Here is a 26,839-nt window from a genome sequence, read left to right on the forward strand (position 1 = left end):
ACAAAATTGTAATATTTAGGAAATCGTTTCGATACATTAAGAATATGATATAGGCGTGTTGCAAAAAATTTTACGACAAACGAAATCCCGCAAGGGTGGGCCAAAAACAAAAATCGCGTTTTATTATATATGTATATGTGTGAGTGTGTGTGTTATTAAACGAATTGCTGAAGCAATTGATAACAAGCAAATCAAAATGGTTGTTTGAGTAAATTGTTGAAAATGAAGCAGCTCTGCATATTATAGAGACAAATATTGACGTGTTAAACAATTAATTATTATATGATCATTAGTGTTATATTGCTGTTATTTCTGCATAACGGCGGCGTGTGCCAACTCAGGATTTATTTTTTTATTTCTTGACACGAACTTTAAACTCGTACCCTGCACATATTTTACATTTTGATGCAAGTGTTGTCACCTATATAATATGTACCTACCTATTTCATAATTTCGTACATCGTAAGATTTAGGTTAGTGTATATTTTATTTAAAATAATATTATTTTTATTTGTTGTTTATGTGCCCAAACGACATAATTTTATTTCCGGCTGCAGGTTTTCGATTTGTAAAATTAATCGAATACAACGTGTATTAGCAGGTACATTATTCGCGGTTTTAAAATACAATAATTAAATTGTACAAATAAAATATCATGTTTTTACAAAATAAATTAAACCAAGAACCACTAAGCCCCACAATAATTACAATACGTATATAATTCATATATAGGTAGGTATTATATACTGCAGTGTGCATTTAAAATGCGTGTTACATGGCCTATATAATATATCATACGCTGCGTGGAATTTACACGTTTGATCTGTGACCATTTAAATAATAATATGTGCTGTTGCTACAGGACATACACGATTACAAATTACACACCACCGCAGGTATACCACCCGTGATTAACTACAATCAGTGATGATCATCGCACTCTGTACACACAGTATTATATTACGTATTTTACTGCTACAGTGGCCAGGACGTATATTATACAGAGAGAACATAAAATGATCTCAGCACGTCACGAATAATGTTGGACGAAAAAGGTTACAACCTATAGGCAACCAATATGTATATTGGTTACAGCCAATAAAAGAAACACATTGTGCTCGGATTTTTCCTTATACCACGTGAAATCAGTTATCACTGAAACCGATTCATAAACGATAATAGTAATATATTATGCTGCAGGGAATTAATAATACAGTAAATATGATAACACGATGTGTTTTTTTTTTTTTTTTTTTTTTTTACTGCGCTTTGAAATCTTTTAGATTATTCGCGATAAGTTATCTGCAAGTCTATATTATATTATATTTATTAGGTATACACATCGATGTGAACCTGCGGGAGGAGAGGGGAAACCGATGAAGGATTTCACTGAACGGTAAAACTAGGTAGATATAAGTACCTATACTATATATTATTTTCGCATACGTTGTTAATTTTTAAAAGTAGAACGCAATTGCAGCTGCTGTATTCGAAATTCGGACAAAAACAAATATTAAATAAGATATCATTGCTCTGTTGTATGATAGAGGTATAAGTCCTCGAAAAATTAAATAGGTAACGATAAAAATTAAAATCACTCTGTATACATAAATAAATTATAAGGGTTGTGCAACACGTTTGCTGCGGTGATGTGTTTACAGCAGTGTATGTACACACATATTATAATATATATAACCCACTCACACGTGTATAGGGTTGTGGTGGTCGCACCCCTCTCGCTGAATAAAAAATATATATGAATAGTAGGTATTATATGTATAAAGGTGAGTGTTGAAATTTTTATCTCTGAACGTTTATTCCAATACGTCAAACGACATGATTTGAAGGTATATCCGCTTTTAGACTTCGGCACCGTCGTCGCCCGAGCCGGATTTAGTCGACGGTTCTAAATTTAACAAGCAGCCCGCCGACAGACGGACGAGCGTCACTTTTCCGTTTTCGCTTTCAGTATAATTTCCTCATATGATATAATATAACGACGCGTACAACATAATATATTATGTAAGTTGTTATTATAGATTGGCAGGGTTGGTCTACATATAAGCAGAGCAAAGCTTAAGAGGGGGGGGGGCTAAGAGAGCTCTATAGACTCGGGCCTTGACTTAATTAGGGCCCCCAAATTTTACTGTAATGCAGAAGTAAAATACGATTTATTTTTACATCAATAAACATTAAAAATTAAAATAAAACAAAATCGCGCTTATAGCTGACTTTAGTGATATAATTTATTTTAATATTAAAATATAAATTGAATAAGTAAATAAATAAATACATTTTAAGTTAAGACACCCGCCAAAAAAATTTGCCCCAGGCCCCAAAATTCCTAAATATAGCTCTGATATAATTACAGCCTATATATGCTCGCATGATAATGTTTTGAAATGACAGATTTTTCTTAAAGTGGTTCGCATTATGTTATAATATTATGACTTTGCAATGTCACCAGCGATATTAAAAAATAAATAAGTTAACGATATTAACTACGGTCCACGAATAGCATATTATACCCATCATAATAATACTCAATACAAAATCCAATTTATTTATTTGATTCGCGGTGATTGTCATAGTAATATGACGTGTGATTAAATTTATATTTCAAATTTCAATTAGTAAATAATTGTCCTCTTTGATCGGAACCACCGTGGCGGGTCAGTATTTTACCGACTTTAACATCATTAAAGCCTGCAGGTCGGCTATGCACTATGTAATATAGCTATAGTCATATTATTCTATTATAGTATTGTGCGTCTATGGTTCGGTCATCGCACGCGTATGTGTGCTTAAGTGCGTGTACGGTTTGTGTATACAATATAGATTATGTGTACATTGCAGGACTGGTCGCTGCTGAGTGGAATCGTTCGCAGGTCAGTGATGGAAAACGGCGGCCAACGGGTAAATTACACGATAAATACTTATACGTATAATATAAAATATGTTATACGTATAATGCTAATATTATGCATATATACTGCACGGTATATGCCGACGATGAAAGAATATGGTGCGGCGGTGATGAGAGGAGGGCCACTGCCCGAGGGGGGAAACGATTATATTATTATCCATAGAGATGTGCTGAGGAGTCCCGAGACGATTTTGTACGGTGTATACATATATGTATATCGCATATAGAACAGGGGCGATCAAAACAGTCGATTTGAGCAATTTCTGAGTTGAACCCCCCCCCCTTCGTTTGAAATTATAATTATTCATTTAGTAGGTACAGTTTAGATACACGAACAATGAATAATTCAGACTAATCTGTTTTCTCACAAAAGCCGAATACCGAGTTATGATTTTTGTTGATCAAGCATTGAAAGTATAGCTACTTCGTTTAGCAGTTCACAACTACCTATTGCCCAAAATGTATCAGTTAAATATTAATTGATCAATGATCGGTTACACTTTTACGCCAACAGTATGAATGAGCCAATGTATTGAAATTAGACTAAGAAAGAAAAATATATTCTCAGTAGATCAAAACCGAAAGAACCTGGTTTAGCCACCCTTGGCTAGCGTAGGTACCTACGTCACTTCTGAAATCGCGCATTTTACAATGTTTTTGCGGTTCACCCCCATTCCACCTTCGTTTAAATTATGCATATATATATAATACATATAATATCTTCGGGTTTATACGAATATTTCGCGATGAGAGTGGTCGTTATTATTATTTTTGATATAACGATATATATACGTATATGTATAGTGCCTGATTTACGCACGCGCGTATGTTACATATAATAATATTGTTAGGACGCTATTGCATAGCGCACGTATATAAGTATTAATAAAGTTACATAATATGTAAATCTCATAAAATATGTTATCCTATCAAGACGTAAATGATAGAATTAACGTCAATGATGTTACAAAACTGACATGATTTATTTTTCCAGGTGTGGAATCGTGGAGGGGATGAGCAAAGAGACGGAGGCTTGACACAAACTAATGCCCGAAATAATTTTTATTAAAATGCAAATTAAATTGTTATCAATGATAACCGAATGAATTTCACAACTTTTAATAGCAAAAAATATTTTCAACGTAAGCCCATTATATTTTTTTATGGTGAAACAAGTACCTATAAGTAATGTTGTTGAAATGGGAACTATAATAATATCAACAAAAAAAATATCGTTTTACGTGGCTGAACATTCACGTCTTCTTCGTGTTACAAACAGTTACATACATTATGTTTGGGACATAATAAAGCTAAAATGATGTAACTAAGCTGAAAAATAATGTTCATAATACCTTAGGAATGGCGAAGGCGTAAACTGTAGCTAGGGACGAGGAGCAAATCGGACAAAACTCGGGAACTCATTTCGAGACGATTTTTCTCGTAAATAGGTCTCGGTCGATTCGGATCAAACATATTTTTCATAATAATATATTTTATCTATGAAGCGTTTAAAATGAAATTCGATTTTTTGTGGGTTAAGCCGCGGCACGGCAGCTGTGCAGCTTACACACGCATTATTATATATTATGTATACCTAACGCGTTATTATTTAAACGCTCCAAAACGGGAAAGCGCGCACAAAACGACTTATAATTATATACGCGCGATACATCACATCGCAACTATAACCGTACACGCATGCAGTATACATTATGACGCGTATACAATAATATTATATTTTTTAAACTATTTATTAATCTCCACTCGGCGTGCCTAATGCCTTCCGTACGTGTGTAATATACCGCGGCGTGATGCTGCAGATAGGAAGTTAGACCCTATCGAGTACACGGTGATATTATATAGGTATATACCTATACCTAGGTAGCTAGAGTTTTCGGTAAACAAAATATTGTTATTATCCCCGTTTACCGCTAAGCTACCTTTCCACACATATTTCCCGTGCTACACAATATTATAAACGTATACATATTGTAGAGATTAAACCACGGTCGATTGTTATTACATCGCGTATACGAGTAATACACACACACACACACACTGAGGCCTACTAAAATATCTGCAGTGGGTATATTAGGCGCAATATATATTATATTATTATTATTATATTTAAAGCACCATCAATCACGCGCGCGTTACCGCCAAATGTATATACATATATACATATACATAATATATACGTTGGCCGAGTGATAATTTAACGGATCTAAACACGCGCCGAGTATACCTATATATACACTCGGTGAGTGCATTTACGAGTGAAAACGTCGTTTTGTCGGACCGAATTCGAACTCTCAAACCGGAATTCGGGTGTTTTTAATAATACACATATAAAAAATATGATGTAAATCACGGTCACTATCAGCATATTATTCTCAATACATATATAAATCGGACAATGCGCATTAAGTACCTATATATATATATATATATGAAACGCATGTTAAACATATACTGATACAACCTATATAAGTGATATTACGGTGGCGTAGCAAGGGGGGATAGGAGGGTTATTATAGCCCCCCCCCCCCCGAAAAAAAATACCGTGTTTATTTTAGCCATGACAATATAAGGTGATAATATAATAATAACGTGCCTCAAACAATAGTTTACAATGAATATAAAACAAACATATATTACAAATAGTAACGGTAAAGAATGTTAAAGTATTTTAATTTTTGACGCTATGTTTATTATATGCAAATAGGAACAATTATTTTATTAAAAAAAGTTTTCATAAAATTGTCGTGAATTTTATAGTTTTTCGTCATTCGTATTTAATAATTATGTTGGAATTATCTATTTTAAGAATTGTTTTAGTTTAAAAAATTTAAGGCAATAACATAATATTTCTTATCATTGTCAAGCGCTAAATTCTTTTCAAAACTGAATTACTTACTTAGCGTTGCACATTATATGTTAATTATATTATGCATAATATATAATTTGACTAGATATCGTATGATAATTTTAACTAATTCAAACACATAGAGATTCTGCTAATTACTGGTAGGTATACATTATATATATGAATAATAATCGATGTAACACCAATCAATCTAAATATCAAAAAAAAAAAAAATTTAATAAACTGATAAAAAGAAGGTATATATGTAACGAGCAATTATATTGTTATTATTTATGATACGAAAACTACAATTTATTGTGTGCGTAATATATTTTGCATAATTTTATGTAATGAAAAATTTGTATTCTCCTTACTGCAGAGTGGGGAATGACAATTTTTTAGAGCAGGTTTCCACACCACCACCATCCCCACTTGACGCTATCTCTTCAGGTTCTTATATATATTTTTATTTTATGTTATAGCCAGCGCGTGCTTATTCATCCTTGCGCTATCCCATTGTCATCTATTGTTAGACGCATCTATATATACCTATGTATAATTAGCGAAAATAAATGCGTTGCGGACGAGGGCTTTTGAAAATAATATGTTCATCGTGCGATGAAAATAACAAAAATAGTGGTTGATCGACAAAACCTTGGAACTCGCAATGTCTGATTCATTTTGATCCATAATGGCGTGATATAAACGAACAATTAAGTATACTAATCATATCATTATTTATTGTATAGCGATAACGTATGAGTAATGATAACGTATTATTGACAAATCGATTATAAAGTAACTGTTAATTATTATTATACGTAGGACTTTGCATAAAGGCGTCCGGAAGTTCCAGAATAAATGCATATATACACGCCACACGCCGATATCGTATCAAATTTATAATATAGGTTAGGTGAGGATGTATTGCAAAGATCTTTCTGACGTGTGTAATAATTTCAATGTAAAAGTTTAATGTACCTATTACACATTATTTTCAACGAATAAGTCGTTAATTCCTTTTACGACTAAATAGTCAAAAAACAATAACAAAATGTATTATATTCACTGCAGCCTTGCACTGTATATATAATATACTCGTGTTATATAGATTTCGCCTTGAAGTTGGTAATGACATTTTTCTCAACTACATTATATACCCACAAGTTTTACGAAACGCATTTAAGAAATAATTTGATAAATATATTATTATCATTATCATTCATCGTATTTTACTTTAAAACATTCGTGATTATTATTTTAGTCGAAGGAGGATCAAACATTTTACAGATAGGTACCTAACAATATTAAGAACGTTGTTCGTGCATAATTTAATACACACATCACGTGCACGTCTACCACCGCGGATGTTGATTTCAATCTTTAGTGATGTGACATTAAATTATTTGCGAGCTCGTAAACCACTAATATCCGAGTTCCACGTGCCGTGATATCATTATTATTGTGCGTGCATTATTACATACGCGAGTGAGCATTATAATATAGTTATTAATTAATATTATCGAATTAAATTGTACGGTATTCAACAAAAGTTTGAACAGATTTCGCGTCAAAAGTCTATATGGCACATTATTTTCGTTTGCGGAAAATACTGCAGTGTAGAGAAACACGCTAAGAAGAAGAAATAAGGAAGAATCGCCGGCACCAAACTTCATGCCTTTAACTTTTTAAGCCATTTCTCAACGGTGGATTGCTTGGACATTGCAGTGGGAACAATAAGTCCAGTGGTGTCACGAACATATTTTTATCTGTAAGGACATAATGAAGCTATAACTCACTTACACACAAAAATAAAACCTGTCTATATGCGTGTATATGATTTTGTTTTTGTTAAATAATAATTAATATTGATATTAATGCAACATGCAGGTTGTTACAATAATGTGTTTCATTGCTATTTTTTTATATTGACCTAGTATAACTTATAAATACCCGACGTATACAATATATTTTAGTATTATCTTTTTATAACTGCCGTATATTGAACCTATTACATTAAGCATCACGTGCTGTTACTAATAGACGTGTCCTGAATCCCAGAGAAAAAAAGTCAAATATACCTAGAAATAATATTTTATAATGCTACTTTATCACAATGCATTAAAATTAACATGATTTTGAATCTAGGACAAAATATTCAAATTTATCCGTTTTTACATAAATTAATAGATTACACATTACTTTCTAATAAAATTAACTCAATTATACAAAATTATTTAACTATAAAAATATACCTAATATATAATAATTATATAAATATAATTAATAAATTATATAATTAAATATATATATATATATATAATTTTTAATTTTTTAGAAAATAGTGTAGGTAGTCATTTTTTTAGCAAATTATTCCTGTATTCATAAAAACAAATTGTTTTACATTTTATTTTATATTATTTGACTAATGTTTGTGCAGTATATTTTGTAATATTATTAAACTACTATCGTAATTTATATATTTAGGAGTTCATTTAATTAGAAAGTAAAGTGTAATATACTAATTTACGTAAAATTTGGATATTTTGGTTTGGATATTTTGACCGATCACCCATGATTTTAACTATTCAAGAGTAATACAGATTGTCAAACATAAAAATATTTATACACCCTAATAGAATTACCGACACACACCCAAAATGATCGTCCCGAAAACATAATATGTTCTTGGCACCTGCAGCATTACTGACGATATTGACACTGTATCTTACGCGTTTGTTTTTACGACATGATTGATTTCTGTGCGGGTCCATATGAGAAGGACTACGTTTATATACCTGTTGGCCATCGAGACTTGGAAGAGTTATAAAAAAAAACAAATGGATCACTGCAGCTACCATCGATGAAGTGACAGTAGCCGATGTGCTCAAAAATACACACGGGAAGTATTCGACAACCTAATTTATGTATTCCATGCGAGGACAAAAGAGAGATTTTATATTGAACATCTTTCTTTTCTTTTTTTAATTTTATAAGACTACCTAAACACTTAGTAATTTATCACTATACACTATATATGGCGACAATTTTTACAACAAAATACACAGACTTTGAATCCTCGAAAAACTATCGTTACACTTTATACAGTACCATAATAATTTATAAATTCACACCTCGATCGGCGATCGTTAACGGAGTACACTGTGATCCGTCCGCCATATTAAACAATTCGGTTGTAGTTAAACCTATATAACATTATATTAATTATTGTACGCATATCGTATACATAATGTGCGTAAAGGTATCTTTATTAGTACTGTTATTATTTTTATTTATTTATCATGGTTTTTTTTTTATTTTTTTATCCCGACGAGTCAAATCCCAAAGGAAATTACCTATGTTCTATGCAATATAGGTATATTCTACGGTATACAATACGGATAAACCTACAGCTATCAAGTCGCCTCCGTTCGCGGGTAATCTCATTTTCGACGAGTAGTATAAAATAACGTTATATTACAAAACAGAGCGATTTAAATAGGTTTTTTTTTCATATATTTTTTAACCCGCTAACTGTCGGTTCGATTTGAGCGTATCGCGCTGCAGCCTGAGATTACGATAACACTTTTTTTTTTATTAATATTCAACTCCTGTGTATATATATATATATATATATATATACCTCTATTCAGCAACGGGCAAAGATGATCCTCATCACTAACGTCATTATTCCCAAATCTCGCCGCGCAGCACAGATGACAATAATTACATAATGTTATAATCTAAGCTATAAACGCGTTATATACTTTTATAGTTACTTGCAGATATTAGAGCATAGGTTTCGGATGCCAAATCGACAGTATTTAAGTATATATAGATCCCGTCTTTCCTATTCAGTTATAGGCCCCTTAATCCTATTAAAGAATGATCGTATTTCACCAGGTATATGAACACAACTTTGCTCAGCTATTTTATCCATAATGCATTTTTCTGGGGCGGTATGATTCGTATTTTATTCGAACGTTTTCAGTCGTATTTTAGAAATGTTTTGATTTAATAAAAAAAATATATACATATATTCTTATAACGATAATCTATATAGTTTTTTTTTATAATCGAAAATTCCTAACATACCATTATACCTGCAATCTAATATACCTACGTTGTATTATTATATATTATAAATAAAATAAATAAGATGGATTTATCTACGCGGGCGGGGGATGTAGGATCTTTAACTGCTGTTTTTATTTTATGTCCCTAAGGGGTCGGTGACGGAAAAAAGGTTGAAACCCCTTGACGTAACATGCGCTGTTTTTATAGTGAAACGAGAAATCCTAAAACAAAATACGAGAAAAATAAATCAACGTTTATCGATATAATATCATGGTTATAAATATAAAGTATCATCATACCTACAATATTGGTATATATATATATAATAGGTGTATTATGCAAAGACGACTGATCTAATCGCACGACACGAGAGGCGATTAAATTATAGAAACTCAATATAGTCAGTATAGGTACCTAAGATAATTTTTTTATAATCTCTATTTACATTTTTGAAAACTCGGTAACTCAATTATTGATAATTTCTATATAGTCGATCCGCAATCAACACAGCAGTATGCCGAGAAGAGATGATTGGTCGTCTATTAAAATATCGATGTGCACGGTGCACCACAGCTATATGATATTATATATATACAGGATGTCCCAAAGAGATCTGACATTCTGACAAATGAAATAACTTTTGTTCTAATCAATGTTTTTTAAAAATTTCTTTTAAATATAATCCATAGACACTTGCGCTACATTTTTAGAATACATTTTTTATTTTTTAATACTGAAAAAAAAACTTAAAAATTGATAAATTTTTTTTCGAAATATTCAATATAGCCAATTTGTAAATTTGATTTTCAGAAAAATTTATATGGTAAAAACCCTTATTTAAGTCAAAAGGCTGATTTTTTAAAAAATTTTTAAATATCAATATTTTCGTTAAGTAAATTATAGTAATTTATTGTTAATACATGACATATTATTAAAATAAATACAATAAAAAAAATAATTAGATTTTAACATGCACTTATTTAAAAATGTTCTTAGAAAATATTTTTAAAAAACTTTATTATTACAATAAGGTTTCTAACATTAGCTAGATCGTAATTTACTTAACGAAAATATTGATATTTAAAATTTTTTTAAAAAATCAGCCATTTGACTTAAATAATTGTTTTTACCATACACATTTTTCTAAAAATCAGATTTACAAATTGGCTATATTGAATATTTCGAAAAAATTTTTTATTAATTTTTAAGTTTTTTATTTTCAGTATTAAAAAATAAAAAATGTATTCTAAAAATGTATTCTAAAAATGTAGCGCAAGTGTCTATGAATTATAGTTAAAAGAATTTTTTTTTAAATATTGATTAGAACAAAAGTTATTTCATTTGTCAGAATGTCAGATCTCTGTGGGACACCCTGTATACTAGGTGCCATCTTCTTACGATGATTCTGAGAAGAGAAGATTTTTCACGATCATCACGACGTGACAATTATTATTGTAACAACTGGTCTAGTACCTATACAGGGTGGTTTGCGCGAACCATGGATATATAACTTTATAAATAAAGATAAATACTCGTATGTATTGAAATAATATTATAATTCACCATAGTGCGGAAAAATGGAAAATTGTATTTTTTCTGAACGCTTGAACTGAAAATTTAAAACCACGAAATTCCATCATCATATAGATATGCTTGCGGTTCGTCGGTTCGTGATAATAAGAGTTGGTAATCACCGCGTATAGTATAGCTTTGATGCTTCTATAATAGACTTGTCCTACTCCTATTACCTGCAAATAACTTGTAATTTATTATATCTGGCATAATATAATATATTTGCGCGACACACAAAATACACAGCCGTGTGACGTGACGAACATCGCGTCGATTATTAACGATGTTAAGTACGCGGTAATTCGTTAGAATATTATATATTACACGTCGTTATATAGTTGACATATACATCATACGCGTTTTGGAAGATCACCGCGCAGTAATTATTTTAGTGAAATGCACGTATATATAATGCGATATAGGTAATACGACGTAAGCTGCAGTAGATAAACACAATATACGTGCAGAGTTTTGAACAATAAAGAATGTGTAATGCAACTGCAATATTACTATAACTATGTATATGCCATGCCATGCATAATCTATAATATTAAGGACATAATATAATGTATAAATAGATTATATGTATAACTATTATAGTCATATAGTACGCGAGGAGCTCATTATTATGTTATTAAACAAATCATAATTACAATAATATACTTTTCGACTACCTTGCTCTCATGTATATCGTATATGTGTACGGTAGCGGACCTATATAAGAAATCCAATAGTGAATTGCTGTGTTTAAGTTATATAAGTGGTGTACCGGTGTTACAAGGTTTTTAGGAGCGAGTGCGATATACATAATATTTAGAAATCACAAACCCAGCTATATACAAACAAAGAAGATAATATATATAATGCTATAGGTTACAGTACATAAAAATGATGTGTTTTCAGTGTATTTGAAATATTAAAAAGTAGGTAGTTAAATACAAGTTTTCAAATACTTAACTAGACTGTAAGTAGCTAAACTATAAAAGTATTAAATTCACTGGGTCAATTTTTATCCATCCATTCATCACATGGCTACCTCACATATTATATTGTATGGTTAAAAGTGTTTCAAATTTAAGTACTTTCTTGGCACCACTGCGATAACCGTGGTTCAACCATATCAAAACGAATGTGTGGCGCTGCAGTATTGTACAGAGAAAAAACTATAAAATATTTCACGGTTATAAAATACAAACGCGCTAAAACCGAAAGCAATGTCGAGAATAAGTCTTGTACTTATAAGTAATATCAAAGTTGAGATTTTTAATGTCAACGTGATATTTAGTGCATTTCATGTATATTTAAGGTATCTACTGATATGGGTAATATAGCTGCAGTTTTATAATAATAATAATAATTGTCATTTGTCACCTAACTTGATGTTGGTTATTAAACATTGAAACTCAAATGAACTAATTATAATATATAAAGGATATTATATTGGATATATATAATTTATATTATATTATAATAAAATCATTAATTGGCTTGGTTTAAAATACTTGTACGATTTAATAAAGGAAAGTAGAGACAAGGTGTGTTATGTATTCATCTAAACACTGAAATACGTATTAAGGTTTGTGTAATAATAATTTGGTATTATTATATTACAACTGGCATTCGACTATATACGAGCGTTCCAAACGTATATGTATACACAATATAATATAGTAAAAACAAGTCCAAGAAAGTGATTTTAAACTCGAAACACCTGCTCTCACAGTATAATATACCTTTAGGTATTTATGTTTACCTCGTTATTATACAGTCGAACGAAACTGATATTTCGATGGCACTTCGTACTTACAACGTTTCTACTTAAGACAATTATTATTATATATTATATTATGTTATACATAGAGAAAATGTACACATAGTTATAGTGATTAAGGAATACATAATAAGCTACTGAACGTCATATATATATACATAAAACAATTTGTATATATATATAAATATATATACTTAAAACAATTTGTATATATATGTTACGGGCAAAGTGGAAAATTCGGACAATGTATACAATGCCCGGGCATTGTATACAATGTCCGAGGTATATTGGGCAATGTAAATTGTTAAGTATTTATACAAAATAATCTGCATAATATATTATGTTTAATCATCAAATGATAAATTAGCTTAAATTATACATTTAAAATATTGTGAAGTACGTTTTATTCTAACTTCTAACTTATTAATTTGTCGTGTTTTAATTTGGTTAAATACACATAATTATTCACATTTTTTTCATTTAACACAATATTCAATTTTGCATTAAATTTTTCCATTTTAAATAAAATGTAGAAAATAAATAAATGTTTGTTTAAGCACTATCGGGATGTATAGTGCATTCACAAAATGTCATTAGTATTTAACCAAAGGATAGACGTTGTAGCATAACTATTCATACTTTATAAGAAAAAAAATGGTATATAAAAATGATTTGATAAAACATAATATTAATATATTATATTATGTAATATTAATAATTTGCAATAAAAACATAATATATTATGCAGTAATAAATAGGTAGAAGAATTAGTAAAAAAAAAATTAAAATTATTTGAAATAAATAAAAATAATAATAATATAAAAATAAATTAATTATGATATATATGATAATTATTGATTATATAGTGTGTTTAATTATAGAATAGACGTAGGTAGCATTTATAATGATTATTAATTATGTAGGTAATTGTTAGAATAAAACGTACTTCACAATATTTTAAATGTATAATTTAAGCTAATTTATCATTTGATGATTAAACATAATATATTATGCAGATTATTTTTTATAAATACTTAACAATTTACATTGCCCAATATACCTCGGACATTGTATACAATGCCCGGTCACTGTAATATACAATGCCCGGGCCTTATATATATTGTCCGAATTTTCCACTTTGCCCTTAACATATACACTACAATAATATTTAATGAAAAGAAGGTTGAGAGACTATAATATATAATTGTTTTCTTTACGATTTATATATAATAATATGAGAACAGGTGTTTTATGATAGCCATCTGAAATCACTTTCAAACCATTGGTGATAAATTTATTTATGCAATCTCGGGTTTGTTACGCCAGTTGATGCCAGACGAAGATAAGCATCCCTTAAAATTTATCGACTTATCATATTCTGTGAATTCACACACCTCGAAAACAGTAAACAAAAAACAAAAATAATCATAGAAAACATATATTTTTTTATTTTTACTAATAATCTTTGGGCCAGGCAAAAATAATTATGTATAGGATTTCGCTCGAATACTTTAAACTTTATATAGTATTAGAAATTATAAAGCCTCAAACTAGCTGACAATCTCTACGAAGCTCTTGGTCCTGACCCCGACAACACTCAGAAGATATTTACCTTTTTAAAATTAACTAAATTATATAACCTAATCTAAACACACCTTCACACCCCAAGCTTGAATTGTATAAATATCCCTCCTTTATCACCATATGTTAAATTTAACTTCAGCCAATAATCTTTGTTGTTGCGGCTTAATTTTAAATAAAAAAAAAAAAAAATATAAAGAATAATCACAGTATGCGACGAGTAAAATTTATAATAATATGATAACATGTGAAGCAAATGACACGCAGTACGTCTGGCTGGTGTTCAAATCGATATATAATATAGATACATAATATAAAATGGAGATTATCCCCTCTAAAAAAAAAAAATAATTATAATAATAATATTCGATCTGCTATACTTTGACCAGTGTATGTGAACCGCCGTTAACAGTATATTATAATAATCTCTGAATGTCGCAAACTCTACCAATCATAATATATGCAAAAATATATTATCAGTATATATGTTTTGTCCGATTCGTCACGTCAACATTATAGATGTACTGTAAGATATAAGTATAAGGTATTACTATACAAATTATAATATATATTATTATTGCCTGAAAAACAAATTCATAGCTCATGGTATACCTATACAGTTACTTATAAGGATATTAAACAAGTTAACAAATTATAAAAACCACGCGATTAACGTATACTTGATGACTACATCTTGGACCACATTTTAAAGACACGACATATATTTTGTATTTTTGAAGGAAAATATTGTTTTTAAGCAGTTTAACATGACGTATGGTTAATCATTAGTTGCATGATACAAGGTCGTGCGAAATTTAATGTTTTACCACTATACTCGTATCAATAATCGGACACGTATAACATGTAACAGCGCTATTCTACACATTTTAATGAATATTATAATAAATCGATATCCTGAATAATGCAATTTAAGCTTCTGAAAAGGATTTTACCTTCAAAACTACACTGTTATTGCCTTATTGGACAACAACTTTAGCTGGATATAGAGTGTTGTACATATACGGCACACCTAGCTATAGGTATAACAACATTATACACTTCTTGCTCTTTTTGGTCGATTTTTTTTTTCAAAACTCAAATGCTCAGGTTCTCAGAATATATTATATTAATAGGTACTATTGTTATACGTTTATATAGGCACTGCGCGTTAAAATCGGATCACCAAGCGTATTTACTGAAACAATGGCACACGCGTCACGCACAAAATGTAGGTTCATTTATGTACCAATTTTGTTGCGAAGTATGAAATAATATAATATAATATAGAGAAGTAACAAACACCCTTTTTAGTGGTGGCGTGTGGTGTGTGCACACATTATATAGGCATCACGTCGCACGCATTATTAATAATATACAGAGTTTAAATAGTAGTGGTGTAAGAAAACATATTACATATTTTTATTATATTGTATATGTTATATACGGGTATTTTTTTTCTCTTTGAAACGCGCAATAAATATTTCAATTGTGCGCGCAAGCCCCCCCGTCACGCGCTTGCTGGCCGCCACGGGGGTCAATTATTGCCGTACTTGGCGCCGCATAACCGCCGCCGCGTTTAACGTCCGCGCAGGGCAGACAACGATTGCTGTATACTTAAACATATATATATACTGTGGATAGATACCTATTAGTACGCGTGTACTAAGTGAAAAATATTAATAGTATTCTTATACCAACCGACAGTATAGTTACTTATTATATTATGTATTTAGTAAAAAAAAAAAAATTATGAACACGTTCGTGCCCTGCTGCGGCGTAGGTACTGCTTAGACCGCGACGATAATATATAAGTAGCGATTGTGGTGGATATAACTTCGTCAATATCGAATTAATTCGCAAAACATTATTACAATATTGGAACACAGTTTTTGGTGAGAATAATTTGAGAAATTATAAAGCATATAGCTGGGAGATCTAAACGTGCGAACATAATATAATGTTGTTATTATTATTATTATTGTTGTTGTTGTTGTTATGCAGACCGCTGTTTACAAACGACATTTAATGAAAAACGTTACATCTTCTTAAATTTCCCGAGCAAGCATGTTATAATATATTTACTTTTTATAAATTACCGGAATAAGCGCTTATATGTAGGCATAATACATTATAAAATAGTCAATAAAAATACACGCAGCACAATATTTGTAGACATGCTAATTATTATTTGAATATTGAATAACATTTTAAGTTAACAAATGACAAAATATAAAATATAATGAAAAATACGAATTTCTATATAGTTGTATCTACACAATTGGGCCCCACTGTAGGCCAATTTCATCATGCCCACGATAAGCGTGTTGTACAAATAGTTAAATAGTAACACTGTAAACTGGTACATGGAATGGAAAGAATTTCCGCGCGAGTTTGCACTGAGAATTTCAAAACTGACCATACGTATATGGAGTATCCATTTTTCCATTAATCAGTTTCGATTGGAATTGTATTACTTCAATAGTTAGCCTATTTAGTTTCCATTGAATTACTCAATGGAATTATTGGTCATGTGGTTATTTACACTGCACACCAAGCTCAAACTATCACACTTAACCAGGCTATACGCCAGCATTACAAAACAGCGAAATATAAAAACGGATACAATATATTATTATGGTCTGTCGGTCATCTGACATTAAAACCGTGCGTTTAACGATTTGATCATTCGATCATTTATAAACTCGGATGAGCTCAGACTTTTCATGTAATAATATGATATAAACGAGAGCTGATGTAGCTACCTACATAATATATTATTACTATTATTATTATGACATGTGTATACCTACTGCAGGCTACTACATATTATTACGTCGTTTTGTATTTTATTTCGGTGGGCGCCAACGTGTATTATGTGATAATGTGCGTACACGATAATATGATAATATTATTGTTGCGTCAACGCCGAGTCCTGGGCGCGATCATCGTCATCGTTAAATGACGAAAACGACGACCACGACGTTTTAGGAGTATAATTAGTGCATTACATATTATATTATTATGACGTATTACTTATCGTTATTATTATTTTATGAATATACGGCGGCACAAGAAGAACCACGATGACGATAATTCGTATACGTATTAGATACCTATATATGTTACAACAGTGGCGATTTAGATATTTTATATTATTAAAATATTAGCCGTCGCGGTCGTTTTGATAATGTAATAATATACGTATAGGCTAGTGCATCGTAAAAATAATTATTATTGGCCGTGCAGTTGCCCGGAGCAAAGGACTGATGCAGCACAACAAGAAGTGTATAATGATTCGTATGAAGGTAATCGTTTAACTGGTTACCGGTAGTAGACTTTTTTGTTGTCATATTTTGTGATGAAAAACTCTCCCCTAATTTACTCGATTCTTATCTAAATTGATTATTGATATTAAAACAATTCATTCAGTATATACGAGTAATAGATATATTAATGTATAACAATAAGTATGAATAAATATTCTTCTTCCGATGGTGAAATTAAAAATTGTTATTTTTAAAAAACACACCCACTATTGGGATAAGTACTAAAAAATATATTTTTTTAAATATGTAGACATTTTTTTTTTTGATAAATTAAAACATAGATACCTGTAAAAACTTTTCTAAAAGACACAATATATAATAATTGATATAGAAAACTATATTGAAAAGCCAGTCAAACTGTGGTATAATATAATTATTAGAAGATGATATAGAAATATAGAATGTAACATATCAATGGTCTGATAATATTATCTACAATTTTTGTACACTTATATATAGTCCTAATTATGCACCTTACCACCGAGAATCGACCTAGGGTCAGATAAGCGTTGGATAAGTGTTTGGATGTGTTTCCCCGATAATATGATGCTTGATGGAGTCGTATTTTTCTTTTCGTCCATTCCCCCCTCAACATAGATAACGAGGTAAAATAATTAATAACCACATATTATTATACACGCGAACAGAAGGAAAACGAAAAAAAACTATTCGAACCGTATACACAGACGACCTTTTTTTATACACACGTATATTATATTCGATGTGCACACAATCATTATTATTTTCTATTGTAGACAATATTATATTACCTATTATATTCTCCGCGACGGTATTAATTTTAAAAACAAATATTTCGTGCACGCGATTATGTTCCATGGAATTGATAGAAAAGAAAGTATATTATAAAATAATATAATAATAATAATAATAATATTATGTACCTACATCGATATACGCATTATACGCAGCTACTTATAATAATGATAATACTAACCCCAATTTTAAAAACAACGTCATTAATTTTTATTTAGATTAAGTATATATACACGGAATAATGATAATATTTAACCATATTATATAGGTATTACACCAATTCAATTTCGTTTTCACAGACAAGGAAACTTTAACTACCATAATATTATTCTCTGAATACGCCATGATTACACGTCCTGTTATGTTATTACAATATTCTGTATTTTTTCATTTCAGAAGAATTACTTAAGATTCCAACGCATTATTTGACGTGTATTTTACATGCGGCTGGTAATTGAAACAAGTATTTTACATCATATTAATTCTGTCACATTTTCGTGTAAAGCGTGTGAGGATTAGCGTGCGTTTAAAAGACCGCAAAACATATTATGGAAATTTATTTATCACAACTGTTAATAGTATTATTGAATGTGTTTCCGCTTTATCGTTTATTAACTCTTATAATCTAAGTCTAATATTGCTCTGCCGTAATATGTCTATACCATGAAATTATTTTATTTACTTAAAAACTGAACGCTTAGTGTTAATAAATAAAAAAAAAAATAAAGGACTAAGAACTTCAAGACCCAAAAACACAAGAAAACACAATAAAGACTTATAAACATTATTTTACCTCCGCGACTATTACGTTCAATTACCTATTGAAGTTGAATATAATGCATAAAAATTCTAATGGTTTTGGTTATTTTTGTAATAGTTTCTAAAATACAATAGTTATTAGATTTATTTTAGCCGATTTAATTTTTATTAGACTTTATGGATGCAGTATTCACAGTTATTGCCACTACTACCTGCAGCTCGACAGACTTCGAAGTTTAAATAATTTGAGTGTAATTATGACATTGTCTAAATTAATTTTCCCTCATATTATTTAAAAGTTATATATATTAACTTTGCATTAAGCTATAGCGTTGTATTTATTATTATGAACATATTTCCCAATATCTATAAAACAAAATCCTTTATCGTCACATCAAAATCTTGAAAGGATGTCGTGTTCATTTTATAATAGGTACTATTATATTAACTTGTTTCAGAATTAAAATACCATTGAAATCCTATTTAAGGCACTGCGAAATAATATTCTAATAGTTAAAATTGATACATTGGAAATCCATTCTAATATTAAAAACAACAGAGTAAAATAAATTTTTCTAAACATAATATTTACTTAAATATTATGCGTTAGACATATACATACGGATACCTTCATCTATTATAAATCAAGTTTTAGAGTAAAATATCCTTAAAACTTAAAATCTTCTAAATAAAAGTTCAAAATAAAATCATACAAACTCTGACAACAATAAATACATGGACAGAACAAGCATAATCCCGATACTATAAATGGCTAGCTCATAGAAAAACAATGCCAAGTGCATTGAGATATCAACTCTAAATGTATAACTATGTAAAAATAAAAAGGAACATGTAAGATGTACGGCTGCAGCATGAGATCGAAGGTTGACAAGAAATCTTCGTGTTTTTCTTTTCGGTATAATTTTCGCAATAGACTTGCAATTGGCGTTATTATTTAGACTGCGCTCATTATAGACACGTTTCCCGTCCGGAAGTCATTACTTTGTGGTTCTATGTACGACGATGAGGTTGGTGATTTGTGACTACACGACACGGGCTTATTTCGAATCGTATATTATATAATATTATACGCGATGCTCGGCATTCGAAAATGTACTTTAAAATGAATTTGTGGTTCGAAAAATCGAACGTTTACATTATACAGTTTTTAAAATACGTTTCCTACACGTTTTATAAATTGCCTACTAATTTAAATTGCAATTTATTTTATATCTTGCGGTAGGTGTCTACATAATATACATTTTATCTGTACGCGTTTATTTTGTTATAAATAACTATTTTACTCACCCCAGAAAACTTGTCTGGATTCAACATCGCAGCAGCAGCGATGGCCCATCGGTTGGACAACAATCAATTATTTATTGTATATAGTCACTCACTGGACCAGCTCTGGTGGTCCTATGAGCGTGCGGGCATGAATATAATAACAATGTGACATTCGTTCGTTTTTAAATATCATATAATATTATATACACCAAATATCTCGATATCACACAAGACGTAAGACGTATAATATAAAGTAATACTCAACAATCGACATGTTGATTACAATATCAAAAGGAGTTTTTTTTTTCTTTTTTCGTCTCGGTCCGATATACAGATATATAAAAATACTAGATAGCCGACTTCTATAGTCCATAGGTAAAAATAATGTCTCCAACAAAATGGTCACCAATCGTTATCTAAGAGGTGACTGCTTACAAATTTAAATGATTTGATAAGTGATGAGATACTATTTTTTGGAGGGCTATAATATTTTAAATTTCGCTGGGACGTAAGACTTAAGAAAATTTTTTTTTCCAAATAACACTTATCTGGAACTATTTGGTTGGAGCTAAAATTCGGAACCTTTTATTATTTATATAAACAATTTAATATTTTAATATAATATTTTATTGCATTCGCATGTAATTACATAGAAAAATATGATAATCGCCAGCTATTATATTACCTAACTATATTAAGCATCTTAAACGCATATGAAACTTGCAGATGAATCTTAATAATAATAAGATAGACCCCATAAATTAGTTTTAATTGCATTACTTATACAGAAATATTTAAGCATAAGATTACATTCATTTTGTAAAATGTATTCTACACAGATATTTTAAACCCAATAAATACCAGTCATAAATTGACGAAACAAATTTTATTTATGAATCAATAATATTGTTGTACCTACGATATGTAGTTTAAAATACCTCTTATTTCGTTATTGTTATGTATAATAGTTTAATTTTAATAAAGCCAAGGAACGCGTGGTTATGTTGAAAAATCTGAATTTAAAATGTATTTTAATTTTATTAAGATTTTACTGATTAAATAAAGCACTTGATTTTTTTTTTTTTTAATTGTTATACTTTATTAGAAATTATATCCCTCGGTATACCTACTGGTATTTGTATTACAATAAATAATTATCTTTTGACTCGCACATTTATCTTTGAAGCTGTGCCTATCTTCAAGAATACAGGCAAAATAATTGATGACAATTTTTCTTGCATAAACCATACATAAAAATTTAAATCCACCCAAAACCTGTATAAAACAATAATTGTTTTTAAAGTTTACATGTTCAAACAATTTATCATAACACCATTCTTCAATTGCTTATCAATACTATAAAACATAAACATTCACCTCTTATTGGATAAGGATGGCGGCCATTTTACTGGCGACAAAAATAAAACCGAAGTTGGCTATCTAGTATTTTTGTATAACAGTGGTCCGACCGCGGATCTAAAAGTGTCGTGTACCAACCTAAACACCTGCGCTGCTGTAATATATCTACTAATAAATAATAGCCGTATTATAATAACGTACCGGTACCAAGGTACTAGTAAAAGGTACTAGTAAATATGGCGGCGTCCTCGGAAGCGCGTCATTCGCGTAAATCTTGCAGAAATTTGCGTACAGAAAAATATCGCACCGCCCCGCGCACATTATTATCAACACACGGCAGACAACCAGTCCGGTCGGTGAATATTATATTACCACACATATACCTACACTTCATTTAATGATCGTTATATTATTATCAACTCGCGCTTAAATTCTATACGCGTAATACTAATAACAGTAATAATAATATACAGCAAGTACCTATGTATTCTTACGAGCTAAACGAATTATTTCGAAAATAAAAATGTATAAATGAATACAGAATAACGCGTATGTAGCTAGAATTCGAGTTTTTATACGCCAAAGCAACTATATACATTTCGCGTTATTAATAAAATATTATATAGTGCACACTGTTGTTTAAAAAAAAAAAAAATTGGTTTTCTGATGTTTCGTGACTTGTCAAGATAACTTCTTCTACGACGATGATATAGGTACCTAACATAAATACAACATGTCGCCTATGTGCGGTATAATAATATAATAATCTATATTTTAACTTAATAATAAGTATAAATAAACGATTGGTGTACTAAATCATATATTATTAAATAAGCTGTCGTTACGATAAATTATATGATATGTTATGTTATAATAGCTATAAAAATGTGTTCATTAAATGTAATTTTACGTTGTAAGATATCAGTTGGCTAAATCTATTTGCCGTTGCCCGTTCGTCGTATGCACCGCATTTAGAGCGAAAAATGTAGAATATATAAACTATAATTTTTGGAACAATAATTATAATAAAAATGATTTATTTAAAAAAAAAAAAAATACCACGCAGGATTCCCAACGTTTATATTACACTCGTCGTGGGTGATAAAATCATAATATTTTGAAAGATTTTAATGATCGGTAAATATTATTGCTCATATTTTATCGAGGTTTTCACTGGATTTCCTGAAACCTATTCGGATGATAATATTATAAATCACTACCGTAAAAATGATCGGTGGTTATCATTTGAAAAATAGAAGTTTATATACCTATTATAATATTGTAATTATGATGGTCGTCGTCACAAGACTATAATCCTTTAGGTATAATGTTATGAAAAAATCTAAATACGTATTATTGAAAATAATATTATGGCCGTTGAGCTAGTAATCTCTCAAGAATTTCAAAAATCGGAATTCTAATGAATTAATTTATTTAAAATAGAAAGAAAAAAACGGTGGTGACATGCTTGATCAATCACACTGCGCGTACATCGAACGCGTTTCCCAGAGTTCCCGTGACCACAGCGACGTGCGTGCTTTATTGTAATATATGAATACCAATACCTAGATATATATTACATTATTATTAATATAAAAATGCAACAATACACTAAAACAACGGCCGGATAGGTTTTCATTAAAAAATAATTAATCGTTCCGGTTGGACATTGCAAACCGACCGGATCGCCGCGCGCGTAAAATGATTACTTATAAAAAAAATCCTATGGTCGGCCGTGTAATAAAAATTATAAGGCGATATCCACTTTTAGGGTATTGAATTATTATCAATCACAATCGCATGTATCGATGCACACGTTCGATGTAGTAGAGAGCATGCGCTCTATAGAAGACATGAATTGCAATATACAAGTAGGTAGGTACATTGATACCACTGATATACTTATTATAATATTTAAAATGACGCCGCTATATATAGTATACGTGTTTTCGTTTCGAAACTATACATAATATAACTGATCACGTCAATATGATAATTAATAATAATTACAACTAAACGATTTAGCAAACGATTTAAAATGATTTAAGTCAAGTCTGAATATAAATTCATTGCAACGAATTAAAAAATAAGACCTATATAAGTGTAACTTCATGTCTTATTTTAAACGACTCAGTTAAGAAACGTAATATAACTACACATACCCATAAAGTGAGAATTTGTATTTTATTAATATTTAAGGAAGTTTGCACTCCTCGTGCTCGAAACAACAATATAATATTGTAACTACTTTATTTTTTTATTATTCGGTATAAGTTTAATAAAATATTCACATCGATACAGCTTCAGACGTGAATAATATCAATCTCTACATACATACGACCCACTTAAATATACTGCTGCGGGGTACGCCAATATAAAATGCTTTCTTCATTTTTCCATAAGGTTTACACAATTATTAAAGAGGACATCACTCACGGCAGATACCTATTCGCATTTGAAAGGACAGCTAGGTACAAAATGATTCTTTTTTAGGCTAAATCATTCAATTTTTTTTTTTAAATTTTAATTGTGCCTTAACAACAAAGGTTATTGGCCTTAAGCATTAGTATTATTTTTACACAAAAATGGAGCTTAACATATACATATAATATGTTATATATACATAACAATAATAATAGTATGAAAAAAAAGAATAAAAAAAAGGATTGAAATATATCTAGATTAAAATTTCAATTTTTGAATACATTCAAAAATATATAAATAATAGCTTTTTCAGAAAACAAGAATTATTAGCCTTTAAAAGAATCAATCTGTATACACATGTCTAATATATATATATATATTTTTCATGCATGTAATATACATAGGTATCATAATTCATAGGTTCGGAGCGCACTAATACAATTGGTTGTTGCGAGTGTATATTTGACTTATATAATATTATAAAGATTCTAATATCCTAATGTATCATCATAATATTATTTTTTACCACTAAATCGTATTTATATAATAAGATCAAGTTTTGTATCGAAAAAGTGAAACTAAAACAAAAGCATGTGATGTGTGACGCTAAAACACACATCATCCAAAATAAAAAAAACAATAATGTTATAATATTATAATATACCTAATATTATTATACTGATATACGAATTATGTAGGTACGCTAACGAATGGTAATAATATTATTATTATTATCATAGTTATTACATTAAATAAAGTGAAAACCGTAGTATTTACCGTTTTCGTGGTATTAATTCTATATTATTACTCGCGTTGATCTCGTTTCACACTATCATTGCCACTCATGATTTCTTTCCTCAATGGCGAGACGTATATAATACAATACCATTTGATTTATCCTATGCCAAGAAATGCATCACCGTCACAATATTACGTATAATAATAATGATAAAATATAATTTTCCATGGATGTTTGTTCAATTCAAAACAAAATTGTGCATAAATATAGTTATCGGCCTCAACTAAAAATTTACATCCAAGCAAAGTTTTAATAACATAATATTTGCCAACTGTTCGATTTTTAAGTAATTTCTTCAATCACCTTATTTACATTTAAAAAACTACAGCGTCGTCGTGCTCTTACACATAATCCAACTACCTATACCTACACAATGTTCACTAAAACTAGAACCGAAAACCTAGCTCTGGGATTTTAAGAACCGGCATTTAAACCAAAATAAAATAAAAAGGTTCGTTTAAAGCCTTGTTTTTAATACCAGTAAGTAAAAGAGAACTAGGTTTGTATACTACACATAGTAAATCCGCAGTAATAACAGTAAAACGAAAAAGTGTGACGTCAAAACGGATTTAACTGCAAGAACGTTTCGAATTTGTCCGAAAGTGTAAATAAAAATATTTTTTTGTACTATATACTGCCGATGTTTACGATCAGCCTGTACGGTCGTAAATCGTAATAATTTATCTAATATCGTTTTGACAACTCGCGTTTTCGACTGCGTTATAATATTAAATTGACAAATACCTAGGCACACGTACAATCCCAATCGAAACTCAGTATATGTGTATATTAAACATATTTATATATATAATATATATACATCTACCTTATCTCCTATACGGCCGTAGGTGCTAGCAAAGGTGCACTTAGGTGCACCTCTCACACTGGAGCGCGTTTACGAAATATATTGATGAAGTGTCACGGTTTCCCCTCGTCGCCGACCCCGCAGGAGTTATATCCCGTATACATTTGTATAATAATATTATAAATAGCTAGTACTGCGTTTATATCGGTTATACAATATGTATACTTGCGATGATACGTGTTTTCGAAAAAAACACTCTCGTATGGGTAACGGTTTTCAGGTGTAGATGGGAAACCCCGAGCCGGAAAAACATCATGCCGATCACGAGGACAATATATTATTATTTTGTATCGAAATGGCAAAACACCCTAAAACATGGACATTGGACGCGCGTAGCACCGAGCAGGTATTTTCATTTTTATTTTTTTTTTCTGTCAATTATTCAATATGATGTGGGTACCGATATATTACTGTAACAGCCAACGGCACTGCAGCGTTATTTGATGCGGCTAC

General features: G+C 30.2%; 1 protein-coding gene across 1 annotated transcript in view; it reads right to left on the bottom strand.

Annotated features, from left to right (window-relative positions):
• rst (irregular chiasm C-roughest) overlaps window positions 1–26,839 on the bottom strand; it is a 266,079-nt gene that overhangs the window by 123,374 nt on the left and 115,866 nt on the right. The window lies entirely within an intron of this gene.

This window comes from Diuraphis noxia, unplaced genomic scaffold (genome assembly GCF_037042655.1).
Source record: "Diuraphis noxia isolate RWA-SAM2 unplaced genomic scaffold, SU_Dnox_SAM2 contig0001, whole genome shotgun sequence".
Classification (NCBI taxonomy): domain Eukaryota; kingdom Metazoa; phylum Arthropoda; class Insecta; order Hemiptera; family Aphididae; genus Diuraphis; species Diuraphis noxia.